Source organism: Arvicola amphibius, chromosome 9 (assembly GCF_903992535.2).
Source record: "Arvicola amphibius chromosome 9, mArvAmp1.2, whole genome shotgun sequence".
NCBI classification, from domain to species: domain Eukaryota; kingdom Metazoa; phylum Chordata; class Mammalia; order Rodentia; family Cricetidae; genus Arvicola; species Arvicola amphibius.
In genome coordinates, this window is record NC_052055.2 from 98,825,102 (window position 1) to 98,831,101 (window position 6,000).

A 6,000-nucleotide genomic window follows, 5' to 3' on the forward strand; every position below is an offset into this window, starting at 1 on the left:
CCAGTGACAAAGGAGCTATATATAATCACTGTGTGCTCTTGGACCTGTGGAAGCCTAGCCAAGCTGTGGCCATGATGAAGTAGAGGCTCATTATTAAGCACCACTGGGGACCTGGGATTTGTTGGAGGCAGCTCTGTGTCTTCCTAGCCCCACACTAGTCACGCCATGCCATTTGCACTGCCTGACCACCCACTCCAGCATCAAGACCTTTCTAGCTTGCGTCGGACTGCTGGGAGCATCCAAACTCAGAGATACTTTAGAGAGATGGAGAGTGGGTGGGTTCCCTTAGGCCGTTTGTTTACAGCAAATGTTGTCCTCATGGGAATCTCACCTGACCTCTGTTCCCATCAGGTATGGAGTTTTGCATCTTTATCTTCATTTTTCATAGCTGCAGTTGTCTAAGGAGTATTTTTTTCTTGCTCTGGTCAAAGTGGATCCTGTGTTCTGTTCCATTTTTGGTCACTGTATTTCTTTCCTGGCGTACGTTCAGGTGGTCTTCTAAACTTGTATGTAAACTGATGTTTCTGTTCATGTGCCACCAAATCCCACAGACTCTGCCACTGAGGGACCAGCTGCTTCCTACTAAGCCCTTAACCTAGTTCATACTTTGAAAACAAATGTAGAGTTGGTGATACGTTGTTCCTTGTTCTAACTTGGCCACATGCCGATAAGGCCAAGCATGAACCTCCCTGAGTTATGGACAGATACCTGCAAGAGTGGCTGCAATACAAAACATGAAATAGCAACTCCGAAAAAGGCATGGAGCAGCTGTCTTTCACCATTGCTAGGAATGCAAAGTCATTTCAGAAGACAGACATGGTTTCTGCAAAGCTAAATATACTCTTACCATTGGGAGGCACTTACCCAACTTACTTGAAAGCTTATGCCCACACAAAAATTCTTATGCTAATGCTTGTAGTAGCTTTATTCATAATCGTGCAAACATGGAAGCCACCAAGATGTTCTTTAACATGTCAGTGAATAAACACTCGGTGGTACATACATACAATGGGACATTATTCCATAATTAGAAAGGAAAAATACCATAAATCCAAACAAGAACCTGAATGAATATTAAATGCATAGTGGTAAGGAAAAAAAGACAATTTAAAAGGTTATAAATTTACTGTATTAATTAGGTTTATGTGAGTTTGGTTAAGGAAAGCAGAGTAATGTTCTTGAGGGGCTTGCAAAAGAAGAGGGCTAAACAGGAGAACCACGAAGAATCATCTTTAGAGCTGTGACATCAATCTGTGTGAAACTGTAGTGGCAGAGAGACACTTGTCAAGACCCACAGAATCTTACAGTAGAAGGAGCAGATTCTCAACATACTGGAAAAAAGAAGAGGAAGAAAAGGGGACGAGCACATGGTATATGAGGACAGAATTTGTCCTGCGACAGTGGGATGGGTGGCGGTTTGAATAAGAATGTCCCCCCAATAGGCTCATATATTTGAATGCTTAGTCACAAGGAAGTGGAACTCTTTGAAAGGGTTAGAAAAAGTAGGATGTTGGAGGAAGTGTGTCGCTAGGGGTGGGCTATGAGCTTGCAAAAGCCTATACCAGACTTAGAAGCTTGCGCGCATGCGCTCTCTCTCCTTAGCTCTCAGCTACTACTCCAGCACCTGCCTGCCTGCCCACCGTTCTCCCCAACATGATGATAATGGACTGAACCGCCGAAACTGTAAGTGACCCACCCCAATTAAATGTTTTCCTAATAAGAATTGCCATGGCCATGGTGTCTCTTCCCAGCAATAGAACAGTGATTAAGACAAGATGTAACTGGATTACAGATGTACGGCATGATCTCGCTTTCTCTTTTATAATTAAAAACATTCAATTAGCAGATACTTCATGAAACAAGGGTAGACTGGTAAGGTCTGGGATATGTGAATATTGTGTTCTAATCACTACACTCAGGCTCAGTCAAACATCTATCACTTCTAATTAAGGCCCAGTGAAAGGGAACAGGAACTAGGGTCTGCAATGGTTTGAATGGGATGTCACCAGTAGTCTTGGGTATTTTGAACACTTGGTCCCCAGGGGTGAGGGTGTTTGGGAAGGCTTAGGAGATCTGGCCTAGTCAGAGGATATGTATCACTGGAGACAGGGTTTTGACATTTCAAAGCTTTGTATCATCCCTAGAGTGTTCTCTCCATTTCTTGCTTGTGGTTCAATGTGTGATCTCTGTTTCCAGCTCCAGCAACAATGCTTCTGCTTTGCCATCATAGATTTTTATCCCTCTGACACCATAAGCCCCCCCAAACCTCTATCTTCTATAAGTTGTCTTGGTCATGGTGTTTTATCTCAGAAATAGAAAAGTAACTAATACGGGATCCTTGGAGAAGTGGCTGAATTTGAAGATGAGGGAGAGAGTACACCTGGGGATGAGCCCAAACTATCGTCACATGCCAGAGACTAGGAAGAGCTCAATAATAATAATAGAATGTGGCAGTGAATATTTATTGTCACTTGGACGGGATCTAGGATCGTCTAGATAGTAAACCTCTGGGCAAGTCTGTGAATGTGTCTAGATTATGTCGAGCTAGACAGACATACCCAGGAATGAAGAAAAAAGAGAAAGTGAACTGAGCACCAAGGCACAGCAAGAGGGGATACATCTGGCGCTCATATTTGCACTGGTAGGCCAGCATCCCTGTATGTGTCTACTAGGATAAGATATGCTGCTGTCCTGGCGATGAGTCTGGGTGAGCTAGCTGTTCCTCTCTGGAGAGTGTGGAATCTGCAAACAGGAGACCAGGGAGAAAATGCCTGATTTCTAATGCTCACCTGGAACAAAGCTGGGATTTGTTTAAAGGAAAATCAAGGTCTTGTTTTATCCAGAGCTGCAGTGGGATGAGAAGCCAGCACTACTACAAAGCTAAATCCAGGAAACGTGCGGCATAGGGAACAGACTGAGAGATCTGATCTCCAAATACAGCTACAGCCTGTTTGGCCTGACTGCATTTTCCATCCTGAATTCCTGAGAGCATGCTTTGAGTAAACCTTCATTCCCATCCCTGTTTAATGTAAGCTGGTCTGAGCGGGTCTCTCTTCATTGCAGAATTCCTGAGGTTATCCGTCTCCCCACATAGTAAAATACTCAAGAATCACAGTGGCTCTTTCATGGAATCCAAGACCTTAAAGCTGGGAAAGATACTCAGTGAATGGCCCTCGAGGAGGGACAGGAGGGACGGCCCTCGAGGAGGGTCTTCAGAGTCCTGATGGGGGTCCTCACACACCTGGGGTCCATAAAGCCTAACTGGTTCTTCTTTTAAATGACATTTCATATTTTTTTTGAGTGTGAGTGCATGCGTATATGTGTATGCTTGTGAATTTGGTGGATGTGTGTTGTGTATGTGCATGTGTGTGTAGGTGCATGCACTTGTGAGCCTGTGAGCAGAGGTCAAAGAACAACATCAGATAACTTTCTCTGTCAGCCTTTGTCTTATTCCTTTAAGACGGGGTCTCTAACTGAGCCTGGAGCAATGTTGGTTGCCAGAAAGCTCTAGTCTCTACAGACCCTATAGTTCTGGGTCACAGGCATGCAAGGCCACACCTGATTTTTGTGTGGGTGCTGGGTCCAAACTTAGCGTCTCATGCTTAGTCAGCAAGTTCTCTGACCTACTGACCATTTCTCCAGCTCCTTGTTATTTTTGTAATAAAATTAAGCACAGCGTACCCAAATCCAGAGCAATTAAGGGGTCTAGTTAAGATGTAAGATGCACAAATAGACTTTAATGTGTCATGAATTTAACATTTCTTATTGGAACTAACTTGTAAGTTCAAGGGTAAACCTACTAGTATTATTTTACTACATGAATGTAGTACTAAGGCACCCTCTAATAAATAAATCTACACTCATAAATTAGAGTGGCTCTCAGATCTCATCAGAGAAGTCTTTTTGGCCAGTGGCTTCTGACTAACATAGAAAGTGAGAGCAGGTCAAAGTGCAGAGGACAATTGTCTACAGAGTGCTCCGGCACAAGAGGGACATCCATATCACGCTCTCTGTGCCCACAAAGCTCAGGGGTCATTGCAGGCTAGGAGTGGGAAGATCATAAGAACAAGGGATCAGGGAGGATTAAAGTAAGTTGTTCTTCCCAGGCACGGTAGAACCACTGCATGCACTACCTCACGACAGCTGTGCACAAGGTCATCCCCATCAATATACCAGGCATTAAGCAGGGAGGCACTCACGAGCCTCCACCCCAGCCTAAGGAGCTGTGGACAGGCAATGGCTTCTGCAGGAGGGAGAGTGAGTTTCCTTTAAGAGTGTATCTCCTGTAGGTCAACCAGGCTCCGGGAGGATGACCCCATACCATGAGTATGTAGATAGCACGAACTGGATTCCGTGAGCCATAAAAACAAACAAACACACAAACAAAATGAACACATGAGTTTGGGAGGGGTGGAAAGTTAGAGCTGGCCCTAAGGGGAGTTAGTAGAACAGTGAAGGATGAATATGGTCAAACTATATTGTATGGACATACTAAATTCTCAAAGAACTAATAAAAACATCCCAAGCTTTGGTGCAGTATTAAAAAGAATATCTGCAATGACGTGAAAATGACCGTCATAGATGCCTGCCTGTGCTCCACCTGCATGGTCCACCTCCCAAGGCTCTGTTACTTTCATGCACTTTAACCAAAGTAATACACGGAAACAACTGGCAAGCAGAAGAGGGGAGAATCCAGATGCTCTCAATGAAACCATATCTTCAAGAGGCGTTGCTATTTTAAACGAAGTACAAAATACTTAATCTTAGTTTTAATTTTGAAAATCTGCATAGTGATAGATACCGTCTACTTATATTGTGGCTCTTCGGGCTTCTGAATGTAAAGAGCTTCCAAAAGTCTGTGCATAACTAATCTAGTCCAGCTACTCCCAGGGCTTGGGGAAGAGCCCTTTGAAGTACAGAGAAAGGTCATGAATGTCGTCTACATCTCATTTGAATTTTTAGTGATTCATCCCACACATTGACCTGAGCCCAGTTCCTTGTCAGCATTCTTCAACTGCTTCTACTTACACCCTCCACAAACAGGCAAAATGATGTCTTTGTTAATATGCTCACCTATTTGAATGTAGCTTATTCGCCTCCCTTTTCTTAGAGAGGGTTGCTCAGCTCCTTCAAGTCTTGCCTGTCCCTGGTTCCTAAATCTTCCACTGCACAGCTGCCCATATGAAGTCGTGCAGTTTTTCACTATTTAGATGCTTTCTTCATATCCTTCTTAAGGTTAAAGGCTGTCTTAGTCAGGGTTTCTATAGCAGTGAAGAGACATCCTGACCACAGCAATTCTGTTTTAAAATCATTTACTTACTTATCTTATTTTTATTTTATATGTACTGGTGCTTCGCCTGCATGCATATCTTGCAGATTTGCATGTGGTACCTGCAGAGGCCAGAAGAGCATGCTGCATCTCCTTATCACCTAGAACCGGAGTTACCGACCGTTGTGAGCTGAATTGTGAGCCGCGATGTGGGTGTCCTTCCAAATGGAAGATTGTTTTACGGAGTTGGCTTCTAATGTATCTTAGGGAACAGAGCAGAAATAGGCTGTGGGAACCAAGGTTTCTGGCTAGTGACTAAATTCTCTCACCCAAAGTCTCATGGGGAGGAAAAAGCCATTCAGTAAGCAAAAGAACAAGGCAGGCCTCTAAAAATGTCCACAGCACTTGTGGGACAAACAGAACAGATATGAAGCAAGTCCCTGTGCATCTTCTATATATCAAAACGACACAATCAAATGAAAAGTCCTCCTCCTGATCACCCACGGACATATGTGCCCCTGAGATTGAGATGCAATCATGAGATTAATATGCACAGCACTTGAGATTACACACTACAGTGCAGGTTTTCGGGAGACACCAAGCTGCTTCAGCGAAAGTGAGCAACAGCTTTCAGAGTCGATGGTCCTGCACACCTTGTCTGGACAGGACCAACCTCCATCAGATAACCATGCCTCAGGTGGGTTGACATCTGAACGCTAGTTGCCACCTGC